A 15,951-nucleotide genomic window follows, 5' to 3' on the forward strand; every position below is an offset into this window, starting at 1 on the left:
TTCTTTGGTATTTTATATTCCACCCATAATATAATTTACCCAATTATCTAAAAGAAAATCTCTATTTATATTTAAACATATAATGCATATATATTTTAAAGTATCTTTAAAATATATATAATATTTTATATATTTATATAAAAATACAAAAGTATTTTTTTGTTCAAATCAGGATAAAAACAAGGATCATGAATTTCACTGTTATGTCTCCTTTTTTCTCACTGGGCAGTACCCCATTCTTTCTTTTTTCCTTTATATTCCACTGACTTAACACAGAAACCAAATATGTCCTAAGTATGGGATGCTGCTGCTGCTGCTGCTAAGTCGCTTCAGCCGTGTCTGACTCTGTGCGACCCCATAGATGGCAGCCCACTAGGCTCCGCCGTCCCTGGGATTCTCCAGGCAAGAACACTGGAGTGGGTTGCCATTTCCTTCTCCAATGCGTGAAAGTGAAGTCGCTCAGTCGTGTCCGACTCTTAGCGACCTCATGGACTGCAGCCTACCAGGCTCCTCTGTCCATGGGATTTTCCAGGCAAGAGTACTGGAGTGGGGTGCCATTGCCTTCTCCAAAGTTTGGGATATACTACACTAAAAAAATTCCTCATTGTTCATCTGAAATTCACATTTATCTAAGTGTCCTATTTTTTATGCTGGCTTAATCTGGCAACTCTATATTTGGATCAAGTTCCACAATTTGGGCAAAAATATTTCATAGGTGTTACCATGTGCTTCATAGTATATCACACCAGAATACATTCAATGTCTGCAAATTGCAGACTGACTTCCTTCATTGCAAAGTACTCTCATCAACCAAATAATCCAATGGTTTCATCCACTGATGACTGTTACCTGCCTCAATCATTTCACTGGGATTGCAAAACGGTGGTTTTCTGCACCTATCACTCTTTTTGGAATTTTCCTGTAAAGAAAAACTTTCTGTCAACAACTAGGGCCATTTGATTATCCAAAGTAGAGTCTGCACATGAAGGCAGGCATAAGAGTGTTCTTTCTAATTTCTAATTTTCAGACTTAAGTAATGGCTAGTTATTTTGGATGGTGTCCAATGAGTTCTTTTGGAGTTTTGCTTTTGTTTCTTTTGGTGGGGGGAATTCAAATTCATTATTAACTCATGGGTTTTTATATATTTCAAGTGTTTCAATCAATTGTCTTAGTCTTTGAGAGTTTCATCTTGTATATTTCCTGGCCAAAATCTAAAATAAGCTTTCTTTCAAGAAATATGTATTTCTGTTTTGGAAGTAACTGCCCTTTGTCCCACATCCAGCTAAAGGTTATGTATGCCTGTCTTAAGCAGAGAGGGCCTGGGCATTAGCAAAAGAGGGAAAAGAATGAGCACAACGACAATGGCCTTTATCTTCCCTTTGGAGATAGGAAGAATTCTATATAGCCACAAGTAGCTAATCTAGAATAGACACTACTTACTGCATATCACTCACCTAGAGCCAGACATCCTGGAATGTGAAGTCAAGTGGGCTGTAGGAAGCATCTCTATGAACAAAGCTAGTGGAGGTGGTGGAATTACAGTTGAGTTATTTCAAATCCTAAAAGATGATGCTGTGCAAGTGTTGCATTCAGTATGTCAGCAAATTTGGAAAAATCAACAGTGGCCACAGGACTGGAAAAGGTCGGTTTTCATTCCAATCCCAAAGAAAGGCAATGCCAAAGAATGCTCAAGTGTTAGTCCCTCAGTCGTGTCCGACTCTTTTTGACCCCATGGACTGCAGCCTACCAGGCTCTTCTGTCCATGAGATTTTCCAGGCAAGGATACTGGAGTGGGTTGCCATTTCCTTCTCCAGGGGATCTTTCCAACCCAGGAATTGAACCCGGGTCTCCTGCACTGCAGGCAGATTCCTTACCAACTGAGCTACAAGGGAAGCCCTAAGAATGCTCAAACTACCACACAATTGCACTCATCTCACATGCTAGTTAACTAATGCTCAAAATTCTCCAAGCCAGGCTTCAGCAATATGTGAACCGTGAACTTCCTGATGTTCAAGCTGGTTTTAGAAAAGGCAGAGGAACCAGAGATCAAATTGCCAACATCATGGAAAAAGCAAGAGTGTTCCAGAAAAACATCTATTTCTGCTTTATTGACTAGGCCAAAGCCTTTGACTGTGTGGATCACAATCAACTGTGGAAAAATCTGAAAGAGATGGGAATACCAGACCACCTGACCTGCCTCTTGAGAAACCTATATGCTGGTCAGGAAGCAACAGTTAGAACTGGACATGGAACAACAGACTGGTTCCAAATAGGAAAAGGAGTACGTCAAGGCTGTATATGGTCACCCTGCTTATTTAACTCATATAGAGAGTACATCATGAGAAATGCTGGGCTGGACGAGCACAAGCTGGAATCAAGATTGCCAGGAGAAATATCAATAACCTCAGATATGCAGATGACACAACCCTTATGGCAGAAAGTGAAGAAGAACTAAAGAGCTTCTTGATAAAAGCGAAAGAAGAGAATGAAAAAGCTGGCTTAAAGCTCAACATTCAGAAAACGAAGATCATGGCATCTGGTCACATTACTTCATGGCAAATAGATGGGGAAACAGTGGAAACAGTGGCTGACTTTATTTTTTGGGGCTCCAAAATCAGTGAAGATGGTGATTGCAGCCATGAAATTGAGACACTTACTTCTTGGAAGGAAAGTTATGATAAACCTAGATAGCATATTAAAAAGCAGAGACATTACTTTGTCAACAAAGGTCTGTCTTGTCAAGGCTATGGTTTTTCCAGTAGTCATGTATGGATGTGAGAGTTGGACATCCAAAGAAAGCTGAGCACAGAAGAATTGATGCTTTTGAGCTGTGGTGTTGAAGGCTCTTGAGAGTCCCTTGGGCTGCAAGGAGATCCAACTAGTCCATCCTAAAGGAGATCAGTCCTGGGTGTTCATTGGAAGGACTGATGCTGAAGCTGAAACTCCAATACTTTGGCCACCTGATGCAAAGAGCTGACTCATTGGAAAAGACCCTGATGCTGGGAAAGATTGAGGGCAGGAGGAGAAGGGGACGAGAGAGGATGAGATGGTTGGATGGCATCACGAACTCAATGGACATGAGTTTGGGTAAACTCCAGGAGTTGGTGATGGACAGGGAGGCCTGTCATGCTGCGGTTCATGGGGGTGCAAAGAGTCAGACACAATTGAGCAACTACTCATATATGAACTACTGCATATTTGAGTTACTAAATATTCTCTCTAGGTCAATTTCTGACTTCAGTGTCAACTCCAAAAATTAGTTGTGGCTTCTGGAAAGCTTTATTAAGAAGGATGTTGAGGCATTTACAATCATTAATAGAAAACAAGATGAGAATTTGGGGGCTGGGAAGAGCAAATCATTTTATTTCTTACAGCCCTTCTTACATACTGAAGTTAAAAATGTACCACTGACACCTTTGTTGCACTGTGACAATGAGGATGTCAGTGTAGTGCTTCAATATAAAAGTGATAGGATATAATAATCACTGAGAAGTAGAATGACCAGACAATGGAATATAGATAAAAATTTTTAGTAAATTAGGTATTTTAAGAAATCTGTCTGATTTTAAACGTCCCCTACTATTACTAGTTTCTAAAGATTCAGACAAAAATAGCAAACTGATAAAAGATGAGTTAGAGGTCAAGGTGGATGACTATTGATTTTGCTTAGTGTTTGAGCTTTCCTGTTACATTAGCTGTGACTTCACTGGGTTGCTTTTCTCTCCTCCTGTACCCATGGTAAATAATCCAAATCTATTTCAATTCTTTGTCTTTTTTTTTTGGTGAACCACAAGGCACAAGGATCTTAGTTCCCTATCAGGGATAGAACCTATGTCCCCTGCAGTGGGAGTGTGGCGTCCTAACCACGGACTGCCAGGGAATTCCCTCAATTCTTTCTTATTAAGCTCCGAAACAGCTTCAAAATCTCCTTTTGGGTGTGAGTGCACGACAGGGTACAATTCCATGAGTTCTGACAGTTGTAAACACCCGTAAAACCATCACTACAATTAAAATACAGAATATTTCCATCACCTTCAGAAGATTCCTCACATCTCTTTGCACTCCATCCCTCTGCCTTTGGCCCTAGCCAACAACTGATCTGATTCCTTGGAAAAGACCCTGATGTTGGGAAAGACTGAAGGCAGGAGGAGAAGGGATGACAGATAATGAGATGGCTGGATGGCATTACCGACTCGATGGCATGAGTTTGAGCAAGCTCCAGGAGTTGGTGATAGACAGGAACGCCTGGCGTGCTGAGTCCATGGGGTCGTAAAGAGTCAGACATGACTGAGCGACTGAACTGAACTGATCTGTATGATGTTTCTGTCATTACATATAAGTTTGCTTTTCTGAAAGCTTATGTAAATGGAATTATACAATATATTCTCTTTTGTATGTGGGTCCTTTTATTTAGCATAATGATTATGAGACTCATCCATAATGCACATGTCACACCCTCATTTTACTCAGGCGGAAAAAGACTAGAATGAATCAGTGAGTTGCCCAAATTTTAACATAGCTCTCAAGGAACAGTTCTCAGATTCAAACTTAGGTCTTCTCATGGCTAGTCCCAGGTTCTTTGCACTATTCCATGCTGCCTCCATCAAAAGCAGCTGCAAAGACAGCTCACTGCCAGCTCCCCTAAGAGGCCCACTATGTACCCTGCTCAGCAGAATGGCTGCCTCCTGCAGATCTGTGCTGCAGCATGGTATCTCTCACAGCTGCCTCCACCAGGAAAATGTCCTGCAAATCAATAAAACCCAGTGGAGGTCAGATGGGCAGATTTTTACATGAGGGCCCACTCACGTTCAATGCCACAAGTATGCAGTGCTCCTTTGTGACAAACCCAGAGAATGCTAGGTCTCAGCTGTTGGGGTAACAATCAGAAATAGAGTCTTGGAAGAAATCCAGTTGGCAGAAATTCAAATTTTCTTATCCTGGTGGCAGAGAAAATAAACTGGAAGGGGAATTCATGCAACTTTATACATAATTAAGGAAGCTGATTCACATTCCAGGATGTGGATAAGATCCAACTATTTAACATGTCCCCTCAAACTTTTCATTCATCTATCTAAACTATGTAACTCTACCCACCTAAACTGCCTGAAACTGAACTTGGAATCAGATAACTCTCAGTCATTTAGCTGTGTAACATTGGGCAAAATCACTTAGTTTCTCTGAGTTTCATTTCCCCCTCTCAAAGGATGTGATAAAATATTTATGTAAAACTAACTTGAAAATTTTAAAGTACTCCATAAAAATGGAGCCATGCTCTTACTCAGCACTGGGTCACTGTACCTGGCTTGTAAGAAGTGTTGACTTAGCAGAAACAAAGACATCATATTAAAGAACTATTTTTAGAACATTTTTAGAACTATTAAAAGATGGTTTCTATTATTTGATTTATAAAAAATTGAATATGTAAGAGAATCAAAAGGTAAGAGATTAGAGATACGAAAGTAGAGGAATTACACTTGCAAAATACACTAATTAATAGTAGTACTATGTGTAGGCTTCTACTAACTTAGTATTATTTCATTGCTAACAACTGTACAAATACTTGCCTCTCCTTCATGGACAGGTGGATTCTTTACCACTGCGCCAGCAAGGAAGTCCAAACACCTAGTTACTATATATTATATAGACATATTAGATGATGCTACATATCAAAATACTAAGGTATAATTTATGTATAACAAACTAGACCAATTTTAGTACAGTTTCATTAGTTCTGACAAATACATACTCATGTAACCACTATATCAATCAAAATACCAATACAACCAAGACAGTTCCATCAAGAGAATTCCCAGTGCCCCCTTGGGAGTCGATCCTCTCCTCCACCCATGGTCCCAGCTAATCTTTGATTTGTTTTCTGTCACTATGGCGAGTGTATTTTCTGCAATTTTTCATAAAATAAAATCATATAGTGTCATTGTTAGTTTAAATCTATTTAATATACACAGATTGAAATTTGGAGGATTTTTCCTTTCTTAGGCCTTTGGGAAAAAGTTAAAATGATTATACTATTTTTCATAGCTTTTTTCACTGACCTAAATGACATCTACTAATAAGGAAAAATTTTCTTAAATCAGTCTAATTTAACAGAAAAATGAATAGTGAAACAAATTTGAAGAAAATATCACATTCTACTGCTGCTTGACTGTATAAATGTCAATTCAAAATCTCAATTTTCTTTTTTTGAAAAAAGTATTTATTTATTTGGCTGCACCAGGTCTTAGTTGCAGCACATGGGATCTTCGCTATACCACGTGGGATCTAGTTCCCTGAGCAGGGATCAAACCCAGGGCCCCTGCACTGGGAGCCCAGAGTCTTAGCCACTGAACCACCAGGGAAGTCCCTTAAGACTATTCAATATTTCCAATAAGTTTTTGCTCACTATAAAAGTAGACAATCTAAATCTACGGTCTATATATTCCTGGTCAATCAGAAAAACTGGGGGAAAATTGCCCAAGTTCTAAAACAGCCAAGCTATTTTCAGTTTCTCAAATTCACCATTTCAAATACTTAAACTATCAAAGAGAAAAAGGAAAAAAAAGGGTCAATACACCCCCGTCAGTTCTGTTGCTCAGTCGTGTCTGACTCTTTGTGACCCCATGAATCGCAGCACGCCAGGCCTCCCGGAGTTCACCTTAGTAACTTTATTGAGATATAATTCACATACCATAAAACTCACCCATTTAAAGTGTATGATTCAATAGTTTTTAGTACGTTCACAGAGTTGTAGCAACCATCACCACAATTTAATTTTAGAACATTTTTACCACTCCAAAAAGAAACCCGGTATCATTAAATTTTAGATGTTACACTAGCATCTAAAAGAGAAAAGCATTTCTCCTAAAACATTTATGTCTATAATTAACAAAAACAAAATTAACCACGGAAGAAATCAAGAAAATGTATTGAAAGTTTCTGTGGAGATTTAGGCTGTGGTCAAGAGCTGTTAAGAATGTACAGGCTGAGTTATTTTTTAGACTCTTGTAGCCCAGAATGAAAATCTCAAGAGCTTTGGTTGAATAAATTAGAAGAACATACTGAACATGTTCCAGGTGGGTGTTTATGTCCATAGTTTTTAAGAAGTAATTCAATATAAGCCTAATAATGCATAAACTAAAGCCAGTTTCATTTTATTAAGAATATTAGGAACTCTACCCTCACTAATTTTAAATAAATCACCCTGTTTAAAACAGAAAATCTGATTCATTTGTCCATGTATTTCATAGTATCAAATAATCTTTGTTATTTTTATATTAAACTAAATAATTCTTTAAAGGGGTATTTATTTTTGTTATAAACAATACAATGAAGAGGAAAGTAAAATATGGTTTGGGGTAACTTTTATGGTAGAAAAAACAAAAGTTGGTAACATTTATGTGTCACAGCCTTTGAAATATTCAAAGTTATTTCAGAAATAACTCATGTTCTCAAGTTTAAAAAAATTCACTCCATTCAACAACAAAATTTCAAATTATTTATGCTGAGCAACCCCAGAAACAATTAAAAGTTCACAAATGCTAGAAATAACCAGATCATTTTTGAGGTAATTAAAAACACACACACAGTAAACAGAACTTAAATATAATTAATCCTAGATCAAACCTCACAAACACAACTTACAAAGCTCTTTAAAAGACCATTAAATTTTAAAATAAATATTCTGAATGGAAAAGCCTTTTAAGGGCACTTTTAGGAAGTTATTTATAATGTAACTGTAAAAGAGTAATATTTACTTCTAAATATGATTCAATTATGTTAGAGGAAACATTTTTAATGAAACGGCAGAGAACATAAGGCTTTCCAGAAAGAGAAAATAAGGGGCAGTGAGGCAGGTTATCTTCACTAAGGGGAAAAATGTGTGGCAGAATAGAAAACAAATTAAAGAAGGGAGATTTATGGAGAACATTCAGAACAAAGGATTATGGGGGTAAAGAACACTGAAAACCAGTGTGGTGTTATCTTACAAAGTTGAGTGTTTATACAGCCTACAACCAAGCAACTCAACTCTTAGGTATAATCCTTAGAAAAACCCATGCACGGGAGCTTCACGAGGCACACACAGAAAATGTTCAGAGCAGCACTGTTCACAAAAGCCAAAAACAAAATAACCTGAACGCCCACTGGCAGGAGGATAAACAAACTTGGGTATATTCAAACAATGGAACATTATACAGTAGTGGTAAGAGAACAAACTATACTGAACAACTTACCAAATCTCAGAAACATCATGAGGAAAAAAACAAATCCCAAAAAACAATGTCCCTTTTCCTAAGGCTTCAAAAGCAAGCAAATCCACTGCATTATTTAGGCATCAAAATAGAAAATGTAGGATAAAGGTTATTTCTGATGAAAGAGCAAGAAAATGGTGAACAGGAAGAGAATACAGGATATTATCTGCTAGGTCTTAGGTATTTATTCATTTTGTATTATGCTTTGTAACTTACATATATATGCTTCATAATACCCTTTGGAGTGTATCACATAATATTTATATTAAGATAAACGGGGAAAAAAGAATCCTACAGCTTTCCCGTCAACAGCGATCATCCTGTCTATAGCTGATCTAGGGCATCAGAGGATGAGATGGCTAGACGGTATCACCAATGCAATGGATGTGAACTTGGGCAAACTTTGGGAGATGGTTGAAGGACAGGGAGGCCTGGTGTGCTGCAGCCCATGGGGTTGCAAAGAGCTGGACATGACTGGGCTATAATACTAGGCCCATGAAGGATTTCCTCACACCTTGTAGTCTGGCTTGAATGTTTAAAATTTTTTTAATTGCAATATGTAAAAAGCAGGAACAATTAAAATTAAGTAACGGCCGTACTCTTTTAGAAGGACATATACTACCCTATACACCATAGTCCCTCTGCTCCCCATTCCTTTATACCTACCAACTTTATTCATTTCCATTAATTGGTTAGCCCTGTGTACATCAGAGTTTGAGAACTAGGATCTGCTTCAACACCTTCATTTTACGTGGTATCTGAGGCTCTGAATGATTAAGTGACTTGCCTAAGGTCACACAGCTTTGATAGGCTAAACCTCAGTGGTCTTTTCAAACACCTTACTATTTTCCACTTTCTACTTACTGAGTTATATACGTTTTAAATGAATATACTGATTCTGAAAGTAAGGGACTACATAGGCAGGTCAGCAGGCATAAGAACATACTATATGCTCTCATTAATACAGAGGCGATGTGAAATATTATACAAGGACTAAAATAGCTTCTGACTGCCAAGAAGTATTTCTTTATCTGAGTTCCCCTAAATTGTGACAATAGCCACTTAAAAAATACATATCTATATAACAACTGTATTGAGATATAATTCATATACCATACAGCTCACCCATTTAAAGTTTCAAAGCCTTTAAGTATATGTCTTTTTAGTATGTGTAGTACTAAACCACCCATCCATCTGGCCCTAGGTAATAATGACCACTTCTTTCCCTGGTGGCTCAGAGGTTAAAGCGTCTGCCTCCAATGCGGGAGACCCAGGTTCGATCCCTGGGTCGGGAAGATCCCCTGGAGAAGGAAATGGTAACCCACTCCAGTATTCTTGCCTGGAGAATCCCATGGATGGAGAAGCCTGGTAGGCTACAGTCCACGAGGTTGCAGAGTCGGCCACGACTGAGCGACTTCACTTCACTTCACTTAAAAAACAAAGGCACACAGTACTGTTAGTAACTGCGTACAATACAAATCCAATATTCTCCATGAAACTGCGTTAAGACGTTTGTGTACCCTACAATAGGCATAAGATCCCTAATTAAGAACACAAGAATTCAATACTGCCAGTGGGAGGTTAAAAGGTGGATAATAGAGTATATACTCTTCCTCCAACAAGGGAATTAAGTTATTTCAAGCTCCAGATATTGTTCTATCTATAGACCATTGGTCTTAAGAAAGGGATACTAGACACCTGCTTAAAACAACAGCTGCAAAGGGATAAGAATATGATTCCTAATGTAATTCTTAAGGCTAGATGTGAATTTTGGGATACAAATCATATGAGTTATACCCAAAAGTACTTTGTGAAAGATTATTTTTGCAACTGAAAAAAAAAGTTTCAAGGTTTATGGTTAAGTAGCTAATGCTTTGCAATTACTGCAATTTCATTCAAGAGCCCCACTATGACACTTTAAAATTTCTAAGTTTGGTGCAAAGCATGGAAGCAATCACCTAAAAATAAGCATAACAAAACTGTTGGACTCAGTTATTTTAAAACAGTGCAAGTACTGCTCTAAATATAGAGGTTTAATTTTGAAAGACTTCCCCACAACAGGTGGTAACCAATACTGGGTTTAAACTTGCTGTTTTATTTTTTAAATCTTGGTCTAATCCAACTGTGGTGGTGCTAGTGGTAAAAAGCTTACCTGCCAATGCAGGAGATGTAAGAACATGGATTTGATCTTTGGGTTGGGAAGATGCCTGGAGGAGGGCATGGCAACCCACTCCAGTATTCAAGCCTGGAGAATCCCATGGACAGAGAAGCCTGGTGGGCTACAAATGGGGTTGCATAGAGTCGGACACCACTGAAGCAACAGCACACGTGTACAATCCAATTGTAGATGTTGGTCACTTTCAGATTTGTTGCCATTTTGCAGTTATAAAATACTTATCATAAAATACATCTCACATGGTTAATAGCTATTACTATATAGTTACATTTTTATTGTTACATAACTTTATATAATATATAGTTATGGTTTTCTATAATGATATTGTTGTAGAAAAAATAACTATTACAGTTTTTATAAATTATGACGATGATAAGAGATTCTTTTATTCAGGGTTATACTCTTTTGGGAACTGTTACCACAATGGCACCAGAAATTATTTCTAAAGGAATGATGCTGAGAAAACAAAGAACAACTAAAACAATTCCATTCACTGGGATCTGATGCTGGGAAAGACTAAAGCAGGAGGAGAAGGGGACGACAGTATGAGATGGCTGGATGGCATCACTGACTCAATGGACATAAGTCCGAGTAAACTCCGGGAGTTGGTGATGGACAGGGAGGCCTGGTATGCTGCAGTCCATGGGGTCTCAAAAGAGTCGGACACAACTGAGCAATTGTACTGAACTGAATTAATTATGCTACCTGATTAATCTTCCAAGACTTTTTGTGAGAGATGGCAATTATCATCACCTCGCTTTATATAAATGAAACCAACGCATAGATAATTTATTAAAAACAGCTATATGAATTTGTTTTGTCAGCAGATACCTGTATGTTGGCTACACAATTCTATACCACTAGTTCTAACCAATCAAATCTCAACATAAGCAGGTAATTTAAAAGACTACAATAGACACACTACTGCTCCTCATTGTTTGTGAAATCTCTACTAGTTGTTTTGGCCTGGATATCGTGCAATATTATTAACCAGCTACTTTCAGAATTTCAGTGTAACTTTATCTCACCTCACAATAAAACTAACCATCTTACAGATATCTTTTCCTCCAACCTGCAGCAAAAATATGCAGGTATCACCATCAAAATGTCCTCAAGAGTGAACATCCAAACTATTCGTCAATAACCGAACTCTATTAACTCCCCACGACATCTGTTCCTCCATTTCTCTGTGCCTTGGAGAAGTGGGGGCTGGGGTGAGGTGAGTGACAAAAGGTCTATCCAGACACTCAGAGCTAAACTGGGAAGCATCTTTAGACTCCCTCCCCTTTAATCCCAAACCTAATCAAAAGGTCCAGTCAATTTAATCTCCTAAGTATCTGTCACATCTCCCCTTAGATATCCTCATTCCTATTACCACAGAAATGGTTCGGCCTCAGATGGTGGTTCACCTAGATCATCACATGCCTCTTAATTGCTCTCCTCACCTCCAGTTTTGCCCCCTCCAAGCCACTGACTGCACTAGAGAACCAGATCATTATTTTGAAAGCACAGTTATGACCATGCTGCTCCCTTATTTAAAACCTTTCAGTGGCATCCTGTCACCTATCTAAAGGCCAAATCCAAGTTCCTTAGCATGTCCTACAAAGCTTCTCATGCTGGGAAAGACTGAGGGCAGATGGAGAAGGGGGCAACAGAGGATGAAATGGTTCGATGGCATCACTGACTCAGTGGACATGAGTTTGAGCAAGCTGATAGAACAAGACAGGGAAGCCTGGTGTGCAGCAGTCCAGGGGACCGCAGAGTCAGACACAACAACAAAGTTCTACAGTCTAGCCCGTTCCTCTCCCACCTCACTCCTTAGTTCCGTCAACTTCTTAGACTGTTATCCCTGCATTTGTTCACACTGTACTCTTAAATGGCCTCCTCTGACTCTCACGGAACCTCACTTTAACTTTCTCTTACCCACTGATTAAAACACAAATGAGTTTTTTCTGGTCTCCCCAGATGCGATTGGATTTCCCTTCTATGTTCATATCATACTTTTTGCATATTTCTATTATTGCAGCTACGTTCTAATTATCTATGAGTATGCCTATTTCCTTCACTAGAATATCATTTTGTGGTCAAGGAATGTGTCTTATTAATCTTTTTATCCCTAGAACCTAAAGAGTCCTGGGAATAATAAACATTCAATAATTATTCAATGCATAAATATCCCTACACTATTTTTAAAACTATAAAAAAGCATTTGATACCATTTGCAGTCACAGGTAATAGAAACTTTTATATCAGGCATAGTTTGATTACTTAGGAAAACTATAGCAGAGTTGGCAGTGCCTTGACTCACTGCTTCTGAGCAAGAAAATGAAAGAAGGTCCTATCACACAAACAAATTGCTATGGACAAAGCTATGGTTACAGTAAGAAAAACCTTTTCATCTAGTCACCTGCAGCTAAACAGGCAAAAAATGATAGGGACTTGGAAGAGATTTTTGCTTTTGTGAGGATTAACTGGGATAATGTAATAAAGTGCTAAATAAGCAATCAAATAACATAAGCACTCAAAAAAATAAAAACAAACAAAGAGTAAGAATAGAAGATATACATTGGTCTCTGCCTTGAGATCCTGGCACAGAGCTCCTAAAACCTTGTAACTTCCCAAGTGATAACAGCACTAGGAGTATCTCTTAGTGGCAACTCTGGGTCAGCTCCTAGATGGAAAGACTAAACCACAAAGTGAAGCTTAGAATTTTCAGCCACTACCTCCTAGTCTCCAGAGACAGGGGAAGGGCTGGCAATGGAGTTAATAACTGATCATGTCTGTATGATGAAGCCTCCGTGAAAATCCCCAAAGTACAGGGTTCAGAGAGTTTTGGGGTTGGTGTTTTCACCCATACTGAGAGGGTGACATACCCCAAATCCACAGGCACAGAAGCTCCTGCACTTGAAACCTTCCCAAGACCACGTCCTGTCTACCTCTTCATCTGACTGTTATCTGAATCTTTACCATATCCTTTAATATACTGGTAAACATCAGCATTTTTCTGAGTTCTGGGAGCTGCTGTAGCAAATTAATTGAACCTGAGGAGGGGGCTTGGGAACCTCCAATTCATAGTCAAATCTGACAGAAGTTGTGGGTATCTGAGGACTTACTACTTGTAACCGGTATCTGAAGTGGTATGGGAGCAGTCTTGGGGGACTAAGCCCTTAACCTCTAGGATCTGACACTACCTCCAGGTAAACAGTGCTGGATTGAGGTAAACTGTAGAACACCCAGCTGGTGTCACGGAGAATTGTTTTGGCGGGGAGGGGGAACCCTGACACGTGTGGTTTTTCCCTACACGGGAAAAAAGACACACTGGTGGAAAACTGAATTTTTCCAATATGAATGGTACCTATTAGTTTATGCTTATGGAAAAGTCTTCTTGTTTAATAGGATGATAAACATCAAAGTCCTTGAGACATCATCTTGGGAAGTATATAATGATTACAACACTCAAAGTACAAGTAGAAATCCATCACTCATTTAACAATATCTGTTGATGACCTACTCTGAACAAATTATAAATAGGTTTGCTGAACCAGTGCAGGAAACTGGATTAATTTATCAATTAAAGCAAACAGATCTGAGAAGAATATTTCAACTCACTTTACAAACAACAAAACTGGAGCCCAGAGGAAAAAACTGCTGTTCCTCCTCAATTGGAAGATGAGAGAACCATACCCTAGTTTGCCCCAAGGCCATACTATGAATAGTTAAAGATTTTCATTTACAACAGAAACCAAAAGTTTTTAACGAAGTGGTATGTGGGTAGTACATTACTGTACTATGCTAAGAAAAATATAATATTTATATAAAGCCCTTGATACAGTGCTTTTCACATGGTAAATGCTCAATAATGGCAGCTATTACCTCCAGCTGTATGGTCTCTGGAAGGCTGAGTGCGTGATATCTACCTGGCAACAACTGCTTGACTAAATTGATAATAGAGCCACAGGACTTCTAATCTAATTTAACCTTTTGATTTTCCAGATGGAAAAAGAGAAATCTAAAAGAGCTAAATGACCCGCAAAGCCAACCATAGTGAGTGAGTTAGAGCCAAGACCAAACCCTGAATCCCCAGTCGGGCTTCCATTACATGTCACAGGTCTGTGACTTAGCTACAAGGTTTTATTCAAACTGTCATAGGAAAGTAATTAAGAACAGAGCTGCTATACCTAACTTTTTTCAATCTTTTTATTAAAGTCAGCATTGAGCTATGATTTTGATATAAGAATCAGCAAAGCATAATGGCAACACATAGTCTTATGAGTTAAAAACGAAACAACAGTCTTGGTAATGCAATTCTATCAGGGACACCTGATAAATGGAAAGGCTACCAGAGCAGCTGTTACATGTGCTGAAGGAGACTAAAAGCAGAGTACAAATACAAAAGAGAAAAGGATTTAAATAAAACGTTTTCCAAAACAAACTGAAAATGTGACAATAGCTGTGGGTCACTAAGAAACTGAGATTATGTCTCTTGGCATATAGCAACAACAGAATGGTTTGTTTTAAGCAACACTAACAGAAAGTTCAATAAAAAACACTGGGAGACCAAGACTAAAAGCCACAAGGTAGGAAGAGTTCCAGTAAACAACCAAAACGTTCTCCATTTCACACAGAGTGGAAAGATCAACCGTGAACTTTCAGGTCCTTGTGCATTGAGATTAGAATGCCCTCCTAGTTCTATAAAAATTAATCTCTGTATGGGAGGAAAAACGGGGCAGGGCATAGAGAGAAATTCAATCTATTTGTGGTGACTTAAATTCAACTCAACAAATATTTCCTAAAAATCTACTATGTGTGAAATATGCAAGATGCTTGCCTTGCCTTGCCTCAGAGACTTCAGAATTACATAGGAGAAGGGAGAAGAACCGGGTTCACGGAAGTACACAAATAACCCAAGGCAGAACAGAAGCGCTCTGAGAGAGGTTCCAGTCAGGGCTATGAGACTCAGAAAAGGTTTCACAGAAGAAGCGGGGAAGCAGAGTAGGCGAGTGGGTGAATGGCCGACCGGGAGACGTCAACTCCCGGTTTCCTTTACAACTGCCCGCCTCTTCACGCGCTAGGCGCGCGCCCGGCTCACCCTCTCCGGCGGGGGCAGGCACTAAGGCTCTAGACCAGGCCAACCTGCCTTGATTCTCTTCCGCATTTCTCACCTCGGAGGCTTCCAAACTCCTCCTCGGTCAACCTTGTCTGAAGACTGAAGACAACGCTGAGAGGAGAGAGCCCCAAGGCGGGCGACCGGAGCCCTCTCCGGTCACAAGCTGGAGCCTGAGGCCAGGCCTCATCCCCATGGCAACGTCGCCAAGCGCCGGTTCGAACGCCCGCGCCGACGCCCGCGCTCCGGCAGTCCCACACCGTTCACCAATGAGCATCGAGGGAACTCGTGGACATGAACCGCCTTCCTTCTAGAAGGCCAATCAGAAGCCCGATGAAACAGTGGGCGTAACTCTCAATTTCCGTCCTTCAACCAATCGGTCCACTGAAATGAAAATCTCGCGATGTTCTAAGTGAGAGAAACGC

At 39.3% G+C, this 15,951-nt stretch overlaps 1 protein-coding gene across 3 annotated transcripts in view; it reads right to left on the reverse strand.

Moving 5' to 3' along the window:
- The window catches only part of KIF24 (kinesin family member 24), a 73,005-nt gene extending 57,208 nt beyond the window's left edge, over positions 1-15,797 (reverse strand). Inside the window, exon 1 of one of the 3 annotated variants that reach the window (XM_086416639.1) lies at positions 15,585-15,797. The gene's annotated coding sequence lies outside the window, so the exon portion shown is untranslated. The remainder of the gene's footprint in view (positions 1-15,584) is intronic. The other 2 variants (XM_086416638.1, XM_086416641.1) reach the window with 2 other exon arrangements.
- Positions 15,798-15,951: the final 154 nt, after the last annotated feature.

This window comes from Bos grunniens, chromosome 8, assembly GCF_055505025.1.
Source record: "Bos grunniens cultivar Pamir isolate PY7600 chromosome 8, Bosgru_T2T1.0, whole genome shotgun sequence".
Classification (NCBI taxonomy): domain Eukaryota; kingdom Metazoa; phylum Chordata; class Mammalia; order Artiodactyla; family Bovidae; genus Bos; species Bos grunniens.